Source organism: Somniosus microcephalus, chromosome 5, assembly GCF_052327205.1.
Source record: "Somniosus microcephalus isolate GS21.2 chromosome 5, FLI_Smic_1.0, whole genome shotgun sequence".
Lineage (NCBI taxonomy): Eukaryota > Metazoa > Chordata > Chondrichthyes > Squaliformes > Somniosidae > Somniosus > Somniosus microcephalus.
Window position 1 is genome coordinate 208,005,801 of NC_140991.1, and position 23,717 is coordinate 208,029,517.

At 42.5% G+C, this 23,717-nt stretch overlaps 1 protein-coding gene across 1 annotated transcript in view; it reads left to right on the forward strand.

The window, feature by feature from the left end:
- Positions 1–23,717, forward strand: part of jazf1b (JAZF zinc finger 1b) — a 380,857-nt gene that overhangs the window by 175,409 nt on the left and 181,731 nt on the right. The gene's annotated exons all lie outside the window — the stretch shown is intronic.

Here is a 23,717-nt window from a genome sequence, read left to right on the forward strand (position 1 = left end):
TCTCATTCAGAGAGGCTCCAAGTATGCATTGTGTGGAAAATAAAAATATAACCACTGCGAGGATGAAGGACTTCAGTTATGTGGAGAGACTAGAGAAGTTGGGATTGTTCTCCTTAGAGCAGAGAAGGTTAATGGGAGATTTAATAGAGGTGTTCAAAATTATGAAGGGTTTGATAGAATAAATAAGGAGAAATTGTTTCCGCTGGCAGGAGGTTCAGTAACCAGAGGACACAGACTTAGGATAATTGGCAAAATAATCAGAGGGGAGATGAGGAGAATTTTTTTTTTACGCATTGAGTTGTTATGATTTGGAATGCAATGCCTGAAAGGGTGGTGGAAGCAGATTCAATAATAACTTTCATGAGGGAATTGGATATCAACTTGAAAAGGAAAAAATTGCAGGGTAATGGGGAAAGAGCATGGGAGTGGGACTAATTGGATAGCTCTTTCAAAGAACCAGCACAAGCACGATAGCCCGAATGGCCTCTTTCTGGTTTGTATGAAAGAAAGACAGAAAAACTTGCATTTATATAGCGCCTTTCCTAACCACTGGATGTCCCAAAGCGCTTTACAGCCAATGAAGTACTTTTTGAAGTGTAGTCACTATTGTAATTGTGGAAACGCGGCAGCCAAATTGTGCACAGCAAGCTTCCACAAACAGCAATGTGTTAATGACCAGATAATCTGTTTTAGTGATGTTGGTTCAGGGATAAATATTGGTTGAGGGATAAATTAATATATGATTCTATGAATAGAGTGTCAAACCTGGTTCACAAACTGCTCAGTGGGTGCATTGGACCCCCTGGACACCTGATTAATCTATCTGACCTTACTACAGACTGAGGATTCTCCCCTCCCCTGCTCTTCAAACATTTAAATTTCTATCTGTTAGAGGAGAGCTCCACTCATCCATGTATCATAAAAAAGGAAAGATAAAGTTTCAGCCAGGCAGGAGCCAAGCAATGTAAACCGGATTCTAACATGCACTACAGCTTCTAGTCTGAGACTGGTAACTGCAGTGTAAATGCATTGGTAGTGATTATCTCAAAACTTGGTACATAGAAGTAAATGATGTGGGCAAAAAATAAAAGAGTGCCCAGAATTTGCGGTCCTGATGACTGCAAACTGGCAGCGTTCAGCATCATTTTGCTTTTGCAACTGACCGCAACTTCAGGATTTAGTGCATACGCGGCCTAATGCGGAAATCTTGAAGTCGTGGTCTGTCATTCCCTGCTCCTCTGCAGGCTGCGGTGCACCCCTCCCCCCTCCTACACACAACCGGCAATCAGTGAAATTTCTCATCATGGAAACGGACAAAAACTTCGGCTCTTCCGCAGTAAGTACGCTGTTTAATATCCCATTAAAAGTTAGATCCAAGTTAGAATAGGGTTTTAACAGCGTATTGACTGCTATACAAAGGTTATGGCCCTGAAAAATAATTTTAATTTTGTGCAGTGTCAAATTTGTCCATATTAATAAAAAATAAAAATTAGGAAACTTTTATTTAAAAAAAATGTAATTAAAAAAAAAAAGTTTGCTCATCTTTATTTCAGGTTTGCCTTTTCCCCATGTGAGAGTCCCAATCTTTGTTTTACCCTCTCTAACATTTTTTTAAAGTTAGAATTTTAAGAGCTTACCCACTTCCTGGTTCCCTGTTGGTGAGAATTCTGCGTTTTGATTGGCTGCTTAGACAGCTTGTTGATGTCACAGCAGCTTGTACTGGGGATCCCCACTATACTCTGTTGATTTGAATTGCACGTCGGTAAACCCAAACTTCTCGACACAGAGATTGCAAGTTCTTTGTGTGAAGCTTACTTCGGGACCATCAGCGAATGCCTTTGCTTCGCCGCTGACCACAAGTTCCTGTTTATGGGATCTTGATCTGGCTGCCGCGTTTCCCTAAATTACAGGAGTGACTGCACTTCAAAAAATACTTCATTGGCTGTAAAGCATTTTGGGATGTCCTTAGGTTGTGAAAGGCATTATATAAATGCAAGTTCTTTTTTTGTTGACTGAATGTCTGCTAAGAACAGGATTGTAGGTTACATGGACAACTATAGATGATCAAATAGTATGAGGACATTTAGCTTTGTCTTTTCACATAGCTTTTCATTTTTGGAAGTTTTAGCTACTTGTTATTCACCTCATTCCAGAGATTAAATAGATTGGGTACAGTCCATGATGATGATAAATTATACATTTTCTGTGAGATGGAATAAACTTGAATCACTTTCATTTATCTGGTGCCTTCTCAGTCTAACATCCCTCAGTGCTTCCTTCCAGATCATCCTCATCTTCCTCCTGAAAACAGAGGTAAGGAGGAGTGTCTAGGATAAAGGGCATCATTGGCAGTGGAACAATGGCTCCAGAAATATCAAAATCATGGTTTCAAACTCTTCAACATTCCAGCACTTTTATAGGAATACTGCCCCCAATCTAGCATTGGGGTGGAAAATTGAATGTGGCACAGTGCACACTCATTGCATAATCATTTTCATGCAGCAAACTAGTTTTGATAGGGGACTTTGAGCAGGGAACTAAGTGCAGCCCCTCTGCTACATTTTCCTCAATTTTACACCTAAAAACGAGTGTGAAAACAGAAAAATCTAGCTTGTAGAGTTTTCCGTTCCTTTTACAGGATTTCAGTAAAATAGAGATGAATGATTAATACTTCACCCTGTTAAACTTGCTGAGAAATACTGATCTAAGGGATAACAGGCTTAACTACTAAATTAGAGGATACTGAAGATAGAGCCCACTGAATCTGGCCCATCCAGAATCCATATATGCTTGTGCTAAAATGGACTTTCCTCCCACACCACCTGTTGATCACCTGCTTCAGCGAACACTAATTTCCTTCCTCAATCACCCGGGCTAAAAATAATCTCTTTCTTTACCACAGATATTGTTCTAGCTCCTTTTTATCAGTGTCAATTGGCCCAGAATCATCTACCGATGCTGTTAGAAAAAAGTTTTTTCTGATCTCTAATTTTTCTTGAGGCTTGTGAATTTTATATTTCTACAGCTGTATTCTGTATTCCTATGTTCATTGTCCAAGATAACAGCTTCCTTTATACCTTGTTTTATTTTGAAGATCTGTATTATGTCTCCCTTGTATTTTCCTTTAGCCATGAAAATAAGTTCAATCACTTGAGTTTGTCTTCATAATTTAGTTCCTCGAGGCCAGGAATGATCTTAGTCACTCTTTTCTGAGCCCCTTCTAATACATCTTGTCTCCTTTATGAGGTAAGGTTACCAAAACTCATCTGAACAATGGCAGTACAGCATAACTTGTACTGACTTCTAATCCAGTGCTCTCCAGATGCAGGCCAGTACCCAGTTTGCTTTAATTAATATCTCATACTGTATGAAGTATGAACACAAGGTAGTGCTAAACCTGAAGCCTTAATATAAAATTTTATGTAGCTTATGATAATTGCTGGCCCTATTCAAATGTGAATGCAGGCAGGCCTCACTCTGTATAGCAGGAGAAATATTAGATACATATAGGCAGAACTGTAACTTTTGGCCTGGCCACAGACTTGCAGCTTTCACATAAAAATGAAAAAATATATAGAATTAGATTCCAGAACACTTAGTAAAGAGATAGAGAGTAAGATGAAGCAGAAAAAGTATGACAGATGTCAGGTTGAGAATACAAGTGAGAATCAGGCTGAATATAGAAAGTTCAGAGGGGGAAGTGGAAAAGGAGATAAGAGGGGCAAAGAGAGAGTATGAGAATAGATTGGCAGCTAACATAAAAGTAAATCCAAAAGTCTTCTATAGGCGTATAAATAGTAAACGGGTAGTAAAAGGAGGGGTGGGGCCGATTAGGGACCAAAAAGGAGACCTATACATGGAGGCAGAGGGCATGGCTGAGGTACTTTGCATCTGCCTTTACCAAGGAATAAGATGCTGCCAAAGTCATAGGGAAAGAGGAGATAGTTGAGTTACTGGATGGGATAAAAATTGATGAAGAGGAAGTACTAGAAAGGCTGGCTGTACTTAAAGTAGGTAAGTCACCAGGGATGGGATGCCTCCTAGGATGCTGAGGGAAGTAAAGGTGGAAATTGCGGAGGTACTGGCCATAATCTTCTAATCCTCCTTAGATACGGGGGTGGTGCCAGAGGACTAGAGCATTTCAAATGTTACACCCTTGTTCAAAAAAGGGTGTAAAGATAAACCCAGCAACTACAGGCCAGTCAGTTTAACCTCGGTAGTGGGGAAGCTTTTAGAAACGATAATCAGGGACAAAATTAACAGTTACTTGGACAAGTGTGGATTAAAGAAATTAATTTAGGGATGGGTTTCTTGAGCAGTATGTAACTGAACCGACCAGGGGGCAAGCAACCTTAGATCTGGTCCTGTGTAACGAGACAGGATTAATTAAAAATGTCCTAGTAAAGGATCCCCTTGGAATGAGTGACCATAACATGGTTGAATTCCATATTCAATTAGAGGGTGACAAGGTTGGATCTCAAACAAGCGTGATAAGCTTGAGTAAAGGAGACTATGAAGGTATGAGAGCAGAATTGAGTAGAGTGGATTGGGAAAATAGATTAAAGGGTAAGACGATACATGATCAGTGGTGTACATTTAAGGAGTTATTTTACAACTTCCAAAAAATATATATTCCACTGAGAAGAAAAGGGTGTAAAAGAAAAGACAGCCATCCGTGGCTAAGTAAAGAAATTAAGGATAGTATTCGACTAAAAACAAGGGCATATAAGGTAGCCAAATCTAGTGGGAGGATAGAGGATTGGGAAAACTTTAAAAGACAGCAAAAAATAACAAAAAGATTGATTAAGAAAGGGAAGATAGATTATGAAAGTAAATTAGCAAAAAATATAAAAACAGATAGTAAGAGTTTTTATAGTTATATAAAAAGAAAAAGGGTGGCTAAAGTAAATGTTGGTCCCTTAGAGGATGAGACCGGGAAATTAATGGTGGGAAATATGGAGATGGCAAAAACACTGAATGAATATTTTGTATCAGTCTTTACAGTAGAAGACACTAAGAATATCCCAACACTGGACAAACAGGGGGCTATAGGGGGGGAGGAGCTAAACACGATCAAAATCACTAAGGAAGTGGTACTCAGTAAAATAATGGGACTCAAGGCGGATAAATCACCTGGACCTGATGGCTTACATCCTAGGGTCTTGAGGGAAGTGGCGGTAGGGATTGTGGATGCATTGGTAATAATTTTCCAAAACTCCCTGGACTCAGCAAAGGTCCCGGCAGACTGGAAAACTGCTAATGTAACGCCCTTATTTAAAAAGGGCAGTAGACAGAAGGCTGGAAACTATAGACCGGTTAGCCTAACACCTGTGGTAGGTAAAATATTGGAGTCCATTATTAAGGAGACAGTAACAGGACATTTGGATAATCATAATTTAATAGGACAAAGTCAGCATGGTTTTATGAAGGGGAAGTCATGTTTGACAAATTTGCTGGAGTTCTTTGAGGAAGTAACGTATAGGGTGGATAAAGGGGAACCAGTGGATGTAGTGTATTTAGACTTCCAAAAGGCATTTGACAAGGTGCCACACAAAAGATTATTGCTTAAGATAAAAATCACGGGATTGGGGGTAATATTCTGGCATGGATAGAGGATTGGCTATCTAACAGAAGGCAGAGAGTTGGGATAAATGGTTCATTCTCGGACTGGCAATCAGTAACTAGTGGTGTTCCACAGGGGTCAGTGCTGGGTCCCCAACTCTTTACAATCTATATTAACGATTTGGAGGAGGGGACCGAGTGTAACATATCAAAGTTTGCAGATGATACTAAGATGGGAGGGAAAGTAGTGAGTGAGGAGGACATAAAAAACCTGCAAGGGGACATAGACAGGCTAAGTAAATGGGCAGAGATTTGGCAGATGGAATACAATACTGGACAGTGTGAGGTTATGCACTTTGGCAGGAAAAATCGTAGAGCAAGTTATTATCTTAATGGCAAGAAACTGGAAAGTACTGAAGTACAAAGGGATCTGGGGGTCCTGGTGCACGAAACTCAAAAGGTTAGTATGCAGGTGCAGCAAGTGATTAAGAAGGCCAATGGAATGTTGGCTTTCATTGCTAGGGGGATAGAATATAAAAATAGGGAGGTATTGCTTCAGTTGTACAAGGTATTGGTGAGACCGCACCTGGAATACTGCATACAGTTTTGGTGTCCATACTTAAGAAAATACATACTTGCCCTCGAGTCAGTACAAAGAAGGTTCACTCGGTTAATCCCGGGGATAAGGGGATGGACATATGAGGAGAGGTTGAGTAGATTGGGACTCTACTCATTGGAGTTCAGAAGAATGAGAGGCGATCTTATTGAAACATATAAGATTGTGAAGGGGTTGGATCGGGTGGATGCGGGGAGGATGTTCCCGATGATGGGTGAAACTAGAGCTAGGGGGCATAGTCTTAGAATAAGGGGCTGCTCTTTCAAAACTGAGATGAGGAGGAACTACTTCACTCAGAGGGTGGTAGGTCCATGGAATATGCTGCCCCAAAAAGCTGTAGAAGCTACATCATTACATAAATTTAAAACAGAAATAGACAGTTTCCTAGAAGTAAAGGGAATAAAGGGTTATGGGGAGCGGGCAGGAATTTGGACATGAGTCTAGGTTTGGATCGGTCATGGCCCTGTGGGTAGTGGAGCGGGCCCAGGGGCCATGTAGCCTGATCCTGCTCCTATTTCGTGTGTCTAATTCTGTTAGATTCAGGAGATGGTTCTGTGATAGTAGATTGGCGGTTAGGATCAGATCAGCCATGATCTTATTGAATGGCGGAGCAGGCTCGAGGGGCCGATTGGCCTACTCCTGCTCCTATTTCTTCTGTTCTTATTAATTAAGGAAAGCCAGCACGGATTTGTTAAAGGCAAATCGTGTTACAATAACTTGATTGACTTCTTTGATGAGGTAACAGAGAGGGTTGATGAGGGCAATGCGGTTGACTTGGTGTACATGGACTTCCAAAAGGCCACATTACAGGCTTGCCAGCAAAGTTGAAGCCCAGGGAATAAAAGGGACAGTGGCAGCATGCATACAAAATTGGCTAAGTGACAGGAAACAGAGAGTAGTGGTGAATGATTGTTTATCGGACTGGAGGAAAGTATACAGTGGTGTTCCCCAGGGGTCGGTACTAGGACCACTGCTTTTCTTGACTTAATGACTTGGTCTTTGGTGTACAGGGCACAGTTTCAAAATTTGCAGATGACACAAAACTTGGAATCATAGTGAACAGTGAGGAGGATAGTGATAGAGTTCAAGAGGACATAGACAGGCTGGTGGAATGGGTGGACATGTGGCAGATGAAATTTAACGCAGAAAAGTGCGAAGTGATACATTTTGGTAGGAAGAACGAGGAGAGGCAATATAAACTAAAGGGTGCAATTCTAAAGAGGGTGCATAAACAGAGGCACCTGGGGGTGTATGTGCACAAATCGTTGAAGGTGGCAGGGCAGGTTGAGAAAGCGGTTAAAAAAGCATACAGGATCCTGGGCTTCATAAATAGGGGCATAGAGTACGAAAGCAAGTTATGATGAACCTTTATAAAACACTGGTTTGGCCTCAACTGGAGTATTGTGTCCAATTCTGGGCACCGCACTTTAGGAAGGATGTGAAGGCCTTAGAGAGGGTGCAGAAAAGATTTACAAGAATGGTTCCAGGACTTCAGTTACCTGGATCAACTGGAGAAGCTGGGATTGTTCACCTTGGAGCAGAGAAGGTTGCGAGGAGATTTGATAGAGGTGTTCAAAATCATGAGGGGTCTAGACAGAGTAGATAGAGAGAAACTTTTCCCATTGGCGGAAGGGTCAAGAACCAGAGGACACAGATTTAAGGTGATTGGCAGAAGATCCAATGGCGACATGAGGAAAAACATTTTGGTTATTACCTGGAATGCACTACCTGAGAGGGTGGTGGAGGCAGATTCAATCATGGCTTTCAGAAGGGAATAGGATAAGTACCTGAAGGAAATAAATTTGCTGGGCTACGGGGAAATGGCGGGGGAGTGGGACAAACTGAAGTGCTCTTGCAGAGAGCCGGCATGGGCTCGACAGACCAAATGGTCTCCTTCTGTGCTGTAACCATTCTATGATTCTAAAAATCCCAGAATCCCATGAAATAAAAACAGAATTTGACTTATTCAGTCACTGTAAATAAGTGGTCCTAGCTATTGGGTATGTTCGCTTTTCATTATACTCTCTTAATAAGCAGAGGACAGCTGCCAGGTAAAAGCCCATCTAAGAAGGATGAGAGCAGAAGCAATATACATGCTAATTTCAAACCTGTGACTTTAGAGAATATTTGTAATGTCGTCAGGACAGGAGTTACTCTTGCATTTTCACTAATACATACTGTTTAGAATTTGATTGCTAAACGGGAGTGATTTTCATTTCCAGGTGTAAAAAAAAATCCCATTCTCGTTTTCGCTGCTTTAAGATCCATCAGAATCCCAAGTGCAAATAGCACACTTTCCAGGTCAAACTTTATTTGCACAATGATCACAACTCCAGCTGTAAACTGTGCTGGGTCTCGGAATGACACCACTGGTAGGAGAAACAATTTGCGTGTAAGTCAAATTTTAACTGTCTGGGGACCAATAAAGGGGAATGTCAAAAGGAGGGGGGACAACATTTTAGAGAGCTTCTGGAGGGCTTAAAAAGACATCTCAACACATCAGCAAGGCTGGCAGACCATGAGCTTATGAAGTGATAAACTAGAATGGAGGGAAAGGGGCCCCTAGGTGCAGCCATGTGTCTGCAGACAAGCGACAATACAGTCCAGCACTCGAACTCTTTCATGGCTGCTCAAGCAGAGCTTGGTGCTACATCAGATTCTTGCAAGGATGATTTTCCTCTACCACCTATGGGTCAGCACTGTAGCATGCATACAAGAAGGCACAGCCAAGTTTGAGGCCAAAGTTTTCTATTACTGTGCCTGCATATTTGCAAGCTCTGTGCCTCAAGCTGAACACTGGTATACTTGCAGCAGATGGCAGAGCTCGGTATCCTCCCCTTTGCTGGTCCAGGCAGGTTATCGCAGTCATTCCCAGATGGGTTTTCCAAGGCCCAGGGAATTGGTTGGTGGCATCTTGATAGGTGCAGCCAAACAGGCAACGCTGGTGCCTGATAACCCTGGCATGTTTTCTTTCATACAATACCATGTAAAGAATGACATGCTGTGTTTGGAAGGCTTCTGAAGAACCTTCCAGCATAACGGTTATACAAGCATTCACATCTCTTTGTGATGCCACCGGGAGACACAGTCATCATTGGAGAGAGGAGCCTCCACTGACGATGTCTGTCAAAGTGAGCTTTTTTTTAACCTTGCTCTGCAAATGGGTTTCAGGTAAGGATATAAGTGACGGTGGGCGGGCAGGCCCGGAGCAGATTTCAGGGCAACCTGACCTGCTTGGCATCCTTCTGCTTGTCCCATTTTCCTTGGAGCAGATCAGATTGAAGGAATCCTCATGGCAAACCTTCTAGTGCCAGAAAAGGAGCTTGGTGCAAACTAAATAACTGCATCTGGCACAAAAATGTTATGAAACCTAAGTGTCAGCTGAAAACCAAAAAGAAAATGACAAGAAGGATCTTTAAAAGGGTTAATGCATCTACCTTTACAGTGTGTGATCCGTTTAAATGCTATCCCACCTGCAGGTTCACCTGAAGCCTTAGCCCCTACCAGGTGGCACTAGCATGCTGGGACTCGACATCCAGCAAGTCCCTGGGCCAGAAATGGCGCAGAACCCTGTCCCACCCCCTTCTGCATGCATTAATGAAACTGTCACTTGTCGATGAAAATTACCCCCATACAGTTTATTGGACTGGTATTCACCCTCACCCCAGACTTGAAATGGATAGGTCCACCACATTCCTAGACAAGTAATATGTTGTGAAAGTTACACACGTGGAAATTGAATTTTCCCTCTTAAATACACTTAATCTCCACATACCATATTTCCTACCTTTTAGGCAAAATATCTGGGTTCCTTGGTGTTTATAGTTTTCCTGCTCAGATTAATTAATTCTCCTTACTATGATCATTTACTCTAACTATTTTTGTCCTATTAACTTTCAGTTACAAATTTCTCATAGTGAGCAGTTTATCTCCAAATTTTTAAAACTTAAGCAAATTCAACATGCAGCCTGCCCTCAATTTACCAATGTGCTGTTATTAACCTGTGGATGAAAGAACTGAAAATGGCCACATGAGGGAGCACCCTTACAGTGCATAGAAGAGTGAAAATCAATTCCGTCTGACTGAAAATTACTCGATGGGACAGGCTTACCTTCTAATTTCCTGGTTACATGGCTTACCATAATTATGACATTTGTTTCAGAAATGGCATTAAAACTTATATTTTATGGAATGTTCCTGTTTTAATCTTAATCTGTAAATTATGTTCTATTTTGTACTTAGAATACAATTTTGCGCTGATGTTTATTTTTGTATTTTCTGTATATTTGTACTGCAGCATTTTATGGCAGAAAGGCATCACTATTATCTCAAACATCTCACTTCACTTTTGGAAATTGGCAGCTCTTTGTTTATGCATACAGTGTTGGTAGGTGTGTTGAACGTATGATAAAGGTGAAGTAGCTAGATCAAAGCTGTCACTTTACAGGAAGCTGATTGAGACAAATCCTAAATGCTACTATTATTTATTATATATATAAGGCAGCCAGTAACACAGATGTTTTTACTTATATACATGTGTTTTCACACCCATGATTTTGAGTAAATTTAGAGATGGAACCCAAAGAAAAAGAGAAATGTACGTAATACATACAACAATTGATCTCTCTTTTCCTAATTAAATTAATGCAAAACAGTATAATAATGGCTCTTTTAATTGTACTTAACCAGACTTCAGCTGAAGAAAAGTGCAAAGCACATTTCCTTTGCTACTGAGACTGGTCTACTGCCAAAAAATAAAATCTAGACAACCTATTGTATTTTTATGAGCAATGCTTAGGAGACCATAACCATAGACAGACACAACATACAACAAAGAATATTAGCAACGCTTAGCAACAAGTTCTTTCAAGTGCTTATTGTGTTTTTACTATCTTGGTAAGCACTCTAAAGATGTTAAGACCAGTTCCAGAGTCAAGGCTGTGAACCATTTCTGGGTGGGGGATGGGGGAAAGGCAATAGGAAGAAGGAGTGAGTGGAGCTGGGGGGAACCACCAGCACTTGGATGGGGTAGGTGGGAGCAGTGAGGTGGTGGACAGGAGCAAAGAGGGAGGACAAAGCCACCTGAAGTCCTCGCAGATGGAAATCTTACAAATCACTTGAATTGACATGAACTTCCACTTTTTATGCACTAGTCTCACTGTAAAAAACCCATAAAAAGTGAAGCCTTGCTGAATAAGGCGTAACTGGGTTTTTAACGGCGTACTATGTCATAATTACTGCTGCACAACCTCTCTGGCTCTGCAAAGCTAATTTTATATTTGTGGAGTGTCAGAGTTCACCATTATGATACAAATTCCCGTAGATTTTTAAAATAATAAAAAATGTTTTTTTAACGTTTGTTTATGATATTTCAGCTTCTACCTTAATCCCATGTGTATGTCCCAATCTTTATTTCACTCTCTGTAAAATGATTAAAAAGTGAAGGGTAATTAGTGCTTTTTACTTCCTGGTTTGCTGTCTGTGAGAATTCTTCAGTGTGATTGGCTGCTTAGCCTGCTTGATGACATCAATGTTGCTGCACGCCGGAGATCCCCTGTACATGGCGCCAGAATGAAATTAATGTCTGGAAAAGTGAAATCCACACCAGAGATTGCTAGATCTTTGTAGGAAGCTTTCTTCAAGGTCAGTGGTGAGCGCTGTCACTTTGCCGCTGACCGCAAAATCTGATCCAATATATTACTGGTTGATATCTCATGCCATTGCTCACTGGAAGTTGGAGTGCAGAACAATTTAGAATATGTGAATCTTTTGTGGAATTACTCATGATAAGTCAGATGCAATTATGTTTTGTAAGATAAATAGGAGGTGAAATTGATCTTCGGCAATAGTGCAAAACGGACAGTAACGAATCGGCAGCCCGTTTTCCACCATGCCTGATTTTATTTTCCATTGACTTCAATTGCCAACAGATAATAGTTAACTCAGTTATTTATTACAAAGTATATGAAGCACTTTGAGACATTTCTGGAAGATGCACTAAGGTGCTATATAAATCCCAAATCTTTATTTCTAACATCTGCTTTCGTCAGAAATATCAACAAGTAAAGTATGCATCCAATCAAAATATTCCTTCACTGCATGCTCCATAGCTTTGGAATCCTTAGAGCCACCTGGGGAGGAAGAAGTGGAAGTGCATGAGCAGGAAAAACAGCAGGATTCCAAAGAAGAGTAAGAGCCATCAACCCTGCCAGCTGCCAGAACTTTACGGCAGGAAATCATCGAGGAGCGCTTTGGTACTGAATCATCCGTACCACCCTTGCACCAACAGTCCTTCCTACCATCAGACACAATCCTTACACCCTCAAGATGAATGCCTGCAACTTCAACACATGAGTATTGCTATCACTTCACCAGGCATGGTCAAACAAATACCAGTCTGAAGAAACAGTGCGCACCAAGAAACTGGTTCCAAAGCATTCATTTTTCAATCGTGAACAAACAAGTTACACACTAAATATTAATCATGTTTTGGTCTCCTTACCAAAGGAGGGATATACTTGCCTTGGAGGGAGTGCGACAAAGGTTCACTAGACTGAAATGGGGCCGGGGGTGGGGGGAGGGCTTGCCCTATGAGGAGAGATTGAGTAGACTAGGTCTATATTCCCTAGAGTTTGGAAGAATGAGAGGTGATCTCATTGAAACATTTAAATTTCTTGAGGGGCATGACGGGGTAGATGCTGGGAGGATGTTTCCTCTGGTTGGGGAGTCTAGAACTGAGGGTCACTCTCAAAATAAAGGGTCGGCCATTTAGGACTGAGATGAGGAGAAATTTCTTTACGCAAAGGGTTGTGAATCTTCGTAATTCTCTGCCTTAGAGGACTGTGGATGCTCAGTTGTTGAGTATATTCCAGATAGAGATCGATAGATTTTTGGACTCTTAAGGGAATCAAGGGATATGGGGATAGTGCAGGAAAGTGGAGATGAGATAGCAGATTCACCATGATCTTCTTGAATGGCAGAGCAGGCTCGAAGGGCCGTATGGCCTACTCCTGCTCCTGTTTCTTATGTTCTTGCATTCTTGTGCAAACCCCTAGTGCCTGTCTTGAGTGCTCTTTTGCCTAACCTGGTGCCCCTACGAGTTGCTATAGCAATAATTACATTGTTTTGTCTCATTCCTTGTTTTTCCTCCTAAAGTGTATTACCCCTCACTTATTAAATTGCAACTGCCACCTGTCTGCCCATCTCACTAACCTATCTATGTCTTCTTGAAGTCTTTTATAGTCCTCCTCACTGTTTCCAAAGCCCCTGTTTTTGTGTCGCCAAAGTACTTTGAAATTGTGTTCCCTGTACGCAAGTCCAAATTATCTATATATACCAAGAACAAAAGTGAAATCAACACAGACACCTGGGGTACACCATTGCCAAATCTTCTCCAGTCCGAGCATTTACTCTAGCTTTTTGTTTTCTGTCTGAGACATTAACTAAGCGCTTATAAGGTGCTTTCAGTAGCACACAGGTGTTAGTATGGTTCCTGACACCTGCGGCGTAGCAGTGGGTTGCTGTGCTACAAAATCTGCTTTATAGTGTGTAACAGATGTAAAAAGTTTAAAAGAATTACAGCTGTTGCATTACTTACACGGTCTGATGCAATTTTCTGCAGTCCCCTCTGTTCTTGTCCTTCAACTGGCATTCGTGTCAGGGATTCATTGAACACCAATTATACTAAATGCACGCACAGTTAGTTCATACATCAAAATAGTGTTGTGATATAAATCAATATATAATATAGAGAAAACTATAGAGAATTAAATATCCCTTTCTGTCAACTGAGTTTGAAACCAGAATGTAAAGACACTGGGAATTGAGCATGACAGTGCAATCTTGATTGGTGCTTGTTTCCTGATGTATAATTGTAAATGCTCTTACTGTGACACAAAAGGATGAACAGCTTTATTTTCCAGTAATCCTTCACACTGATTGGCAGAAGACCCAAAGGGGACATGAGGAAAAACTTTTTTTTGCAGCGAGTGGTTATGATCTGGAATGCACTGCCTGAGAGGGTGGTGGAGGCAGATCTAATTGTGGCTTTCAAAGGGAATTAGATAAGTACCTGAAGGAAAAAATGTGCAGGGCTACGGAGAAAGGACAGGGGAGTGGGACTAGCTGAAGTGCTCTTGCAGAGAGCCGGCACAGGCTCAATGGGCCGAATGGCCTCCTACTGTGCTGTAACGATTCTATGATTTTATGATTCTAAGTAGCTGGCAACAAATTAAAGGCGGGTAATTCAGTGTTGGGGTTCTCTGATATTAAACTTCTCAAGATACGGGTTCGAGGTTTTTGACATCAAATTCCTCAAGTGAATTCTAGCTTTCTAACACTTATCTCATATTTAGTTTACCGCAAAAACCTCATCAATATAGGTATAAATAAAGGTTATGTCACAGCCAGTACTGAAATAGCATGTAAATATCTTTACAGTTAAATTATGGTCAGCCTCAGCAGTTAAGATGTTTATCATTGCACAGTGATGCCCTTAACACAGTTTATGAATAACGCTTTGGCTGTGTTTTCAACTAGCAAGGTGTGGGCCAGAGCAGAGAAGAAAACACATTGAAGGTTTGTCAATGTAATAAAATCTGAGCACTTTCCCAATGATGCGGCTTTCTTGTTTTGTTAATATACCAGTTGAAATGAGTCTTTTTCCTCCTTCCCCTTTGACTTTGGTCACTGGTATTACAAAATGAATTCTTCTTCACATTCAATTAGTCAGTAAGCAGCAGAAGACAAGGTTGAAAGTGTGTTCCCTTTTCCAGGAGTTATATGTTAGATTTAATTATATAATTGTGCCAGACCTTCTCAATTTTATGGTTCGGAATGTTGTTTAAATGATTGGAAGAAACACTAATGAATACCAAAAAATGCTAGTGCACTTTCCTCTTACTCTGATTCTCTGTTGAATCAGCAAATATGTGCAGCATTTTTGTGTGCTGCATATGTTGTCTTTGATTATGCGAGACAAGGTCTTTAACGCTGCTGGAAGTATGGACTGTGTCAGCATGAAGTCTTTCATAGCTGGAAGATGCTCACTAAGGTACAGCGGATTGTGAAAAGGTGGTTGTGGTTTGCCTGTGTAAAACACCATGCAGTTAATTTAAAAGATTGCAGTGTGGGATTTTGAGTGTTTCAAGCTAGTTGTGACCTTTGTGTTGTAGAATTGTTATCTATAAGGAGCAGGAAGAAAGGGTTTGATCATTTTTGAAGATAGTACCAAGTTGCAGGGCCCCTCTAAAAGATGAACAAGGAAATGACAACACCTTATTAATGTTAAGTAGTTGTATATTTAGTCTTCTGTAATGATCGTTTTAATTGTTTTTCATTGCATGTTTGAATTAAGGGTCCTATGTATTGGCGACACAAACATTCAACAGGGCCTCATTAACATATGGCTGTGAGCAGTAAACGAATGACCGAAGAAGTCCGCTGCAATATCAGCTCGTAAAAATACTGGTCCTGTGGGGGGAGGGGGGAGGGAACGGAGAAACGTGGTGCCTTCTGGGTTCCTCTTTGGCTGAACCAGTTGAGTCTTAAAATGGCAATTGTACGTCATAGGACCCCAATTTCAATATTAACAGTGCCTACCTCCTGACATAGGCGGGTGCTTCTGCTGCCCAGTGGTTGGCACTTTTGAATATAGCATCGGCCACACTGTTGACGGGTATGAGATAATAAATCATGCTCCATTATTTTTGGAGAAATACCGCTCTATTTCCGTTGGGTGAGGACCTCAAAATCTCCCCCAAAGACTGAATCCTGCACCCAGAGATATGAGCACCGAACTTTGTCAGAGCAAAATCCTGAAGCTCTGGAGCAAAATGATTATATTTTCACATTTTGCTAACATGTTCTCATAGGTGGATAACTTACATGACAGGTCCATCCATGATGGTAAATGATCTAAACAAATATCTGTCCTGTGTGGTTATGGTTCCCTCCTCTCTCTCATTATACGTATATATTCCCATGTATATTTGTGGTTTTCATCTCTCTAACCCTCTGTATATGTTTTTTCCTCTCTTTTTCCTTAACTTGTCAGTTGTGGCTCAGTGGGTAGCACACTCGCCTCTGAGTCAGAAGATTGTGGGTTCAAGTCCCACCCCAGGGACTTGAGCACATAAATCTAGGCTGACACTCCAGTGCAGTGCTGAGGGAGTGCTGCACAGTTGGAGGTGCCGTCTTTCAGATGAGACGTTAAACCGAGGCCCCGTCTGCTCTCAGGTGGACGTAAAAGATCCCATGGCACTATTTCGAAGAAGGGCAGGGGAGTTACCCCGGTGTTCTGGCCAATATTTATCCCTCAATCAACATAATTAAAAAACATTATCTGGTCATTATCACACTGCTGTTTGTGGGAGCTTGCTGTGTGCAAATTGGCTGCTGTGTTTCCCACATTACAACTGTAACTACACTTCAAAAGTACTTCATTGGCTGTAAAGTGCTTTGAGATGTCCGGTGGTCGTGAAAGGTGCTATATAAATGTATGTCTTTCTTTATTTCTTTCATTAACCCTATGTGTACCTGTGGTTCTTTAACACCATGTATGAGCATTCATCTGCTTGCCTCGCCCCCTCTCATTCTTTCACTCCTCTTCTTCCTGTTCTTCTATTGCTCCATCTCTCGGCCTTAATGATGGGGTTTAATATATTTGCTATGTAACACATGATAATTCATCCACATCCTATAATCATACATAATCCAGAATGATGACTAGCATAAAATGTGGAATGATTAAAGGGCATTTAACTCATCAGTTCATTTATTCTGCCAGTCATACACAATCCATCATATCTTGGACTTTACCCCACTTGTGGGCTAAACATCATCTCAGTCATACTTGTGCCTAATGAGCTACTATGTTCAGTTAAAAATGTGCACTCTTTTAACATATTCATTAACCCATTTCCTTTAAATGGATTAATAAATGCATTAAAATAGCCCACAGAAGGATTCATGCTGATGCGTTCATCACAAGTCTCGCAGAGAGTAGTTTCGCCCCCGTTATTTCCCAACTGAAAGTTTGTAAAGTAACCCTTGACCACCTCCCTCCCCATTGTAAGTAGGTGGCCTTTGTGATGGAGACGCTATGAGGACGGAAACTCAGTGCAACTCCGGAATGAATTGGACTCCAAGATTGTGAACAGTCTGGTTGAGGCTGAGGTGGCGTCCAGGAAGGTTGATGGAGTCAGTGGCGAGGGAGTGGTGTATGTAGCAGGGACTGAAAAATTCCCAATGTTTAGCAGGTGCAAGTTAAGGCTCATTCAAAACTGGATGGTAGAGGAGAAGTCCGACCGATAACACTGAGGCAGTAGAGGGATCAAGAGAAGTTCTGGAGGGGTAGAGCTGGGTGTCATCAGCACACATGTGGAAGTTGACTTTGCGATGATGTCACTGGGGGAAACACATAGATGATGAAGAGGAGGGGTCCAGTAGGTCTTTGGGGCAACTCCAGAGGTGACAGTGTGAGGGTTAGGGAGAGAAGCTATTGATAGAGATTCTCGGGTTGCGATTGGTTAGGTCAAAATGGAACCAAATGAGGACCGTCCCACTGCAATGCACAACTAAGGAAAGGTGTTGAAGGAGGATGATGTGGTCAACCCCATAAAGAGCTGCAGAGAGGCCAAGGAGGGATAATGCACCATGGCCGCAGTTACATGAGTATGTCATTCATAACTTTGGTCTGGGCCATTTCGGTACAGAAGGGAAGGGGTAGAAACTGGATTGGAAGATTAAAATGGGGACTTGCGAGAGACCCACGGAGCTTGGAGGTAACTGTAGGTTTGATGACCTCGGCTAGGAGAGAAAAATTGAAACTGGGGCAGTAGTACCAAGAACAACAGAGTAGTACGAGGACAATATATTTGAAAGGGAAGGGAGCAGCACCAGATGAGAGGGAAACCATTTACAATGTCCACGAGCAGGTGGGGCCAAGAGGAGAGGTTGGATGGTCAGCAATTTAGTGGGAATGGGGTTGAGGAATGTGGTGGTCATGAACGTGATGAGTTTGGAGAGGTTGGGGGGCGATGGGGGAGAAACTAGAGTGAGTTGGGCGATCAGGGCTGGGGTAGCATGAGGACTGGGGAGAGGGGAAGGAGAGTAGGCAGCTGAATGAATCGTGTTGATCTTGTTGACAAAGTAATCTAACATTTGGCATTAAAGATGAGGGTGGAAGAGACAAGGAAAGGGGATTAAGCAGATGGATTGTAATAGAAAAAATGACTGGTGTTATCTTTCCCTACAAGTTAATCTAGAATAGTGGATGGTTTTGGTAGCAGAGAATGAATCCGTAGTCAAGTCATCACAACTAAGCCAGTTGTGCACCTCGTTTGCACCCCACTGATTTGAGGAAGCAGAGGTGGGGATTGTACCCGGGAAATAATGGATGGGAAAGAGTGAACGTTTTGTTAGGGATGTGGGCATGAAAAGTATAAGTTAAAAGGAGTGGTTGAGCAAATCAATAGCAGGAGTATTGAAACAAATTGAAGGCCAAAGGCCAGGCAAATGGATGGGAATTTGAAATTGTGGTGTAAGCAAGTTGGGGTGAGTTTTTCCCATGGTCGAATGCTGAAGGAAGTGGGGTTGAAAGAGACTAGGGAGATATGGGTGGTGAAGGATACGAGAGTTGGAGATGGCCTTGTTGGTAATTGAGACTTCGGAAGTTGGTCAGCCACAGGAGATCGCAAGATCCAAGAGATAACTGAATATGGGTAGGGGCTTTTATATGGAGAGAAAGAGAGATTTAGAGAGGACAGGGGGAAGTGAATTTGGAGGACAGATTCAAGGGGAACTAAGGTGAAGATTGAAATTACTGAGAACAAGGAGTCACTCAGTGTAAAAGCCAAGGGAAAAAGAAAGGATGATAGTTTTGGGAGGAACTCAGGGTGGTGCTTGGGAAGGGCGGTCGACAATAAGGATTTTAAAAGAATGTTCCCATTAAGCTGCATGGCTAGCCAGTGGTCTGGAGGTCCCGCGCAGGCCGCTTGCCGGCTTTACAATGGGGAAAAAACCCGCATGCACGGAAATTTGAATGTGCTGCGCAGCCTGTTAATGGGGCTGCGCACCCAAAAAAATTAGAGGGAACATTGGGTCGCACACAATGAAGTGCTCAAAAGAAGAAAATATGCCTGAGGAGCAGGAGATAAGACTTGGTAATAAGGGCTCTGCCACCATCATGGTGGTTTGGGTGTAGGAAGTAGTGGAAAGTGAAACCAAGTGGGAAGGCTTTGGTGAGGGGGAAAGATTTGCCATCCATGAGCCAGGTTTTGGTGAAGGCCTTGAAGTTAATATGAGCATCTAAAATAAGGTCTTGAATGGCAAGAGTTTATTAGAAAGTCACCAGACATATTGGAGGGAAATATGGAGAGGGGAAGTGATTGTGGATTCGCTAGTAGTGTTTGGGGTAAATGGGGTGAGAAGAAAGTTGGTGAGGTTAGCCCTCAATGACTGTGCAGGGCAGGAAAGTTGATCAGAGTGAGTCAAGTTTGTCCCTCCTAAGCCCTATCTTCCCCCCTCATCTTGCCATTCCTCTTGCCATATTACCTTCCCTTCCCCTCTTGCCTACTCTTCCCCAGTGAGAAACCAGCTGTTAAGTGTTCACTTTAAAGAGTAAAGACCTGGTTTTGCATTGCCGAAGACCAACCAGCAGGCCCAGGAGTGGATGAGGTAAACTGACAAAGAGCACCCCCAGGTCTGGGAGCAGCCAAGGAGGGAAACTGCTGGGGCAGCACACTCAGCAGAGAGTACAGGAGACCACTGCTTTTCTCCTGATTACTACTGGCTACAATCAGAAGTCTGGGTGCTCAGGAGCAGAATGTCATAAGAGCTCCAGGTAATACTCCCATTCTTCTGCGATTGACCTGCTAGTGTCCCACAATGTTGGTTGTTGTTTGTTTCTTGTTCCATTGGTTTGAATTCACAGCACTTGAGGTCTGAGGTTCTCTGCGCTGCTATTCGCAGACTCAGGATATTTATCCTAAATCCATTATTCGCAGCACGGAGAACAACCTCCAAATCTGAAGGACTGAACACTTCAAACTTGTGGGGCAACAGGTACGCAGCAGCCAGTATCATGGGACATTTGTGAAAATTGATATTTTAAATTTGCAAAAGAAATGCCCACTCCAATCACCTAGAGTTTCTGTTTTCCAAAATATATTTTTTTGTTAAAAATGCTATTTTATAAAACTGACCACCCATGAATCTGTATATTTAGGTGAATTTTGCCATTATTACTGTTCCAAATAAGTAGTTTCATTGTAAGAGTTTGTGATGCTCAGGTAGAATTTTTTTGAAATAATAGATCTTCCATTTTCCACTTCCAAGTGCAGTAGTTCAGGGAAAAAAACCTTTTGAGAGTTCTGTTTTGGAATTAGTTAAGGGTTGCAGCTGAGTTTGTTCTTTGTAGAGTTATTATTCGGGAGTCTTTTCTAAAACAATAGGTTGATGTTGCAACCTGTAAATGATTGAAAACCATAGTTTAAGCTAAATTTTTGGTAATGATTTTCATACGCTCACATTACACAGAATAGTCTTGCCACTCAATTACCCTGCCTATGGCATATAAAGTATAGAATGTTAGGCTTCTATATTTTAATTTCATTGCCTTTTTTGCCATATTCATTCTCACTTATGGGAGTACTAGGGTTTGTCCACCTCCCTCCACATTGTATTAGAACCCTTAAGTCTTATGGGACTGCCTTTTAACAGATCTGTTCCACAGAGAAAGGGAGAGGATTGGGACTACCAGTTGAAGCTGAAGTAGCGACATAGGTAAAAAAACGGGATGAGGTCCTAAGAGCTGAATATAGGGAGTTAGGAGGTAAATTAAAAAATAGGACCTCAAAGGTAGTAATCTCAAAGGTAGTGCCACGTGCTAGTGCTAGTCAGAGTAGAAATAGAAGGATATTTCAGATGAATACGTGGCTAGAGGAATGGTGCGAGGGGGAGGGATTCAAATTCTTCGGACATTGGAACCGATCCTGGGGGAGGTGGGACCAGTTCAAACCGGACGGTTTGCACCTGGGCAGGACCGGGACCGATGTCCTAGGGGAATGTTTGCTAGTGCTCTGGGGGAGGGTTTAAACTAAAATGGCAGGGGGTTGGGAACCTGAGCAGGGGGACAGAGGAAAGGGAAACAAGGATAAAAGCAAAAGATAGGAAGGAGAAAAACAAAAGTGGCAGTCAGAAATCAACGGTTTAAATCAAACATGGCCACAGTAAATAATAATTCTAATAGGTCTAAGAGCGTTAAAAAAACAAGCCTGAAGGCCTTGGCCTAGAAATTGAGTGGGCTTAGCGCCCATTTTGCAGCGCTAGAGGGCATTGCGCTGGACTTACAGCCGGTTTTGAAATTGACTAGGGCCCAACATCGGCGTTACACCGGTAGCGCTGCGCCGGCACCGATGACGTCATCGGTGTGCGCAGCGTCCCGGTTGCCGTGGTGACGGGCCCCAGCGCCGAAATTCAGTTGCGGCCGCCTCGCCCGTGGCAGCCGCAACTAAGACTCTGGCAACAGAGTCTTACACGACTTTGCGCCGGCGCATAAAGGTGGAGCGGCGGCCGGCCGCCTGCCCGCACCTCCCTCCCCGGACTCCCCCACCCCCCCCCCCCCCCCCGCGGAACAGATGCTTCTCGGCTGCGAGCCCGGCACTTCCCCGAGGTGCCGGGCTCATTTTTGTGGCGATTTAACCGGCCAGCGGGCGGGTGCAGGCAGCTCCTCCTTAACTGAAAGAGGAGGCCTGCACTTCCCGAGCCTGCCGCACCGCATCGGGCACCGGAATAGCGCCGCAATGCGGCGCGTAGCGCCAGTTTTCAGGCGCAAACAGCCTTCAGTAGCGCCGGCAGCCGTTTGGGCGCGGCGCTACTGAATTTTTGGCGCGCACAGCGCGACTTAGCACCGGCGCTAAATTTCCGGCGTTAAGCCCCGGCGCAGCGCAAACTCAATTTCTAGGCCCTTGTGTCTTAATGCGAGGAGCATTCGTAATAAGGTGGATGAATTAGCTGCGCAAATAGAGGTAAACGAATATGATTTGATTGGGATTACGGAAACATTGCTCCAGGGTGGCCAAGGCTGGGAACTCAACATCCAGGGGTATTCGATATTCAGGAAAGATAGGCGAAAAGGAAAGGGAGGTGGGGTAGCATTGCTGGTTAAAGAAGGGATTAACACAATTGTAAGGAAGGATATTAGCTCTGATGATGTGGAATCTGTATGGGTGGAACTGAGAAATACCAAGGGGCAGAAAACGTTAGTGGGAGTGGTATATAGACCTCCAAACAGTAATGCGGAGGTTGGGGATGGCATTAAAAGGGAAATTAGAGAAGCGTGCAATAAGGGCACAGCAGTCATCATGGGTGACTTTAATCTACATATAGATTGGGCTAACCAAATTAGTAACAATACTGTGGAGGAGGAATTCCTGGAGTGTTTACGGGATGGTTTCCTGGACCAATATGTCGAGGAACCAACCAGAGATCAGGACATCTTAGACTGGGTATTATGTAACGAGAAAGGATTAATTAGCAATCTTGTTGTAAGAGGCTCCTTGGGTCGGAGTGATCATAATATGATCGAATTCTTCATTAAGATGGAGAATGAAGTAGTTGACTCAGAGACTAGGGTCCTGAATTTAAATAAAGGAAACTACGATGGTCTGAGGCGCGAGTTGGGTAGGATTGATTGGGGAATGTCACTCAAAGGGTTGACGGTGGATAAGCAATGGCAAACATTCAAAGACCGCATGGATGAACTACAGAATTTGTTCATCCCAGTTTGGCATAAAAATAAAACAAAAAAGGTGACTCAACCGTGGCTAACAATGGAAATTAGCGATAGCATAAGATCCAAGGAGAGGACATATAAATTGGCCAGAAAAAGCAGTAAACCTGAGGATTGGGAGCAGTTCAGGATTCAACAAAGGAGGACAAAGGGATTAATTAAGAAGGGGAAAATTGAATATGAGAGTAAGCTTGCAGGGAACATAAAAACTGACTATAAAAGCTTTTATAGATAGATATGTGAAGAGAAAAAGATTGGTGAAGTCAAGCGTAGGTCCCTTGCAGTCAGAATCAGGGGAATTTATAATGGGGAACAAAGAAATGGCAACCAATTAAATACATATTTTGGTTCTGTCTTCACAAAGGAGGACACAAATAACCTCCCAGAGGTGTCGGGGAACATAGGGTCTGATGAAAGGGAGGAACTGAAAGAAATCAGTATTTGTAGGGAAATAGTGTTAGGGAAATTGATGGGATTGAAGACCAATAAATCCCCAGGGCCTGATAATCTACATCCTAGGGTACTTAAGGAAGTGGCCCTAGAAATAGTAGATGCATTGCTGATCATCTTCCAACGTTCGATGGAATCTGGAACAGTACCCATGGATTGGAGGGTAGCTAATGTTACCCCACTATTCAAAAAAGGTGGTAGAGAGAAAACGGGGAATTACAGACCGGTAAGCCTGACATCGGTAGTGGGGAAAATGCTAGAGTCCATTATAAAAGATGTAATAGCAGAGCACTTGGA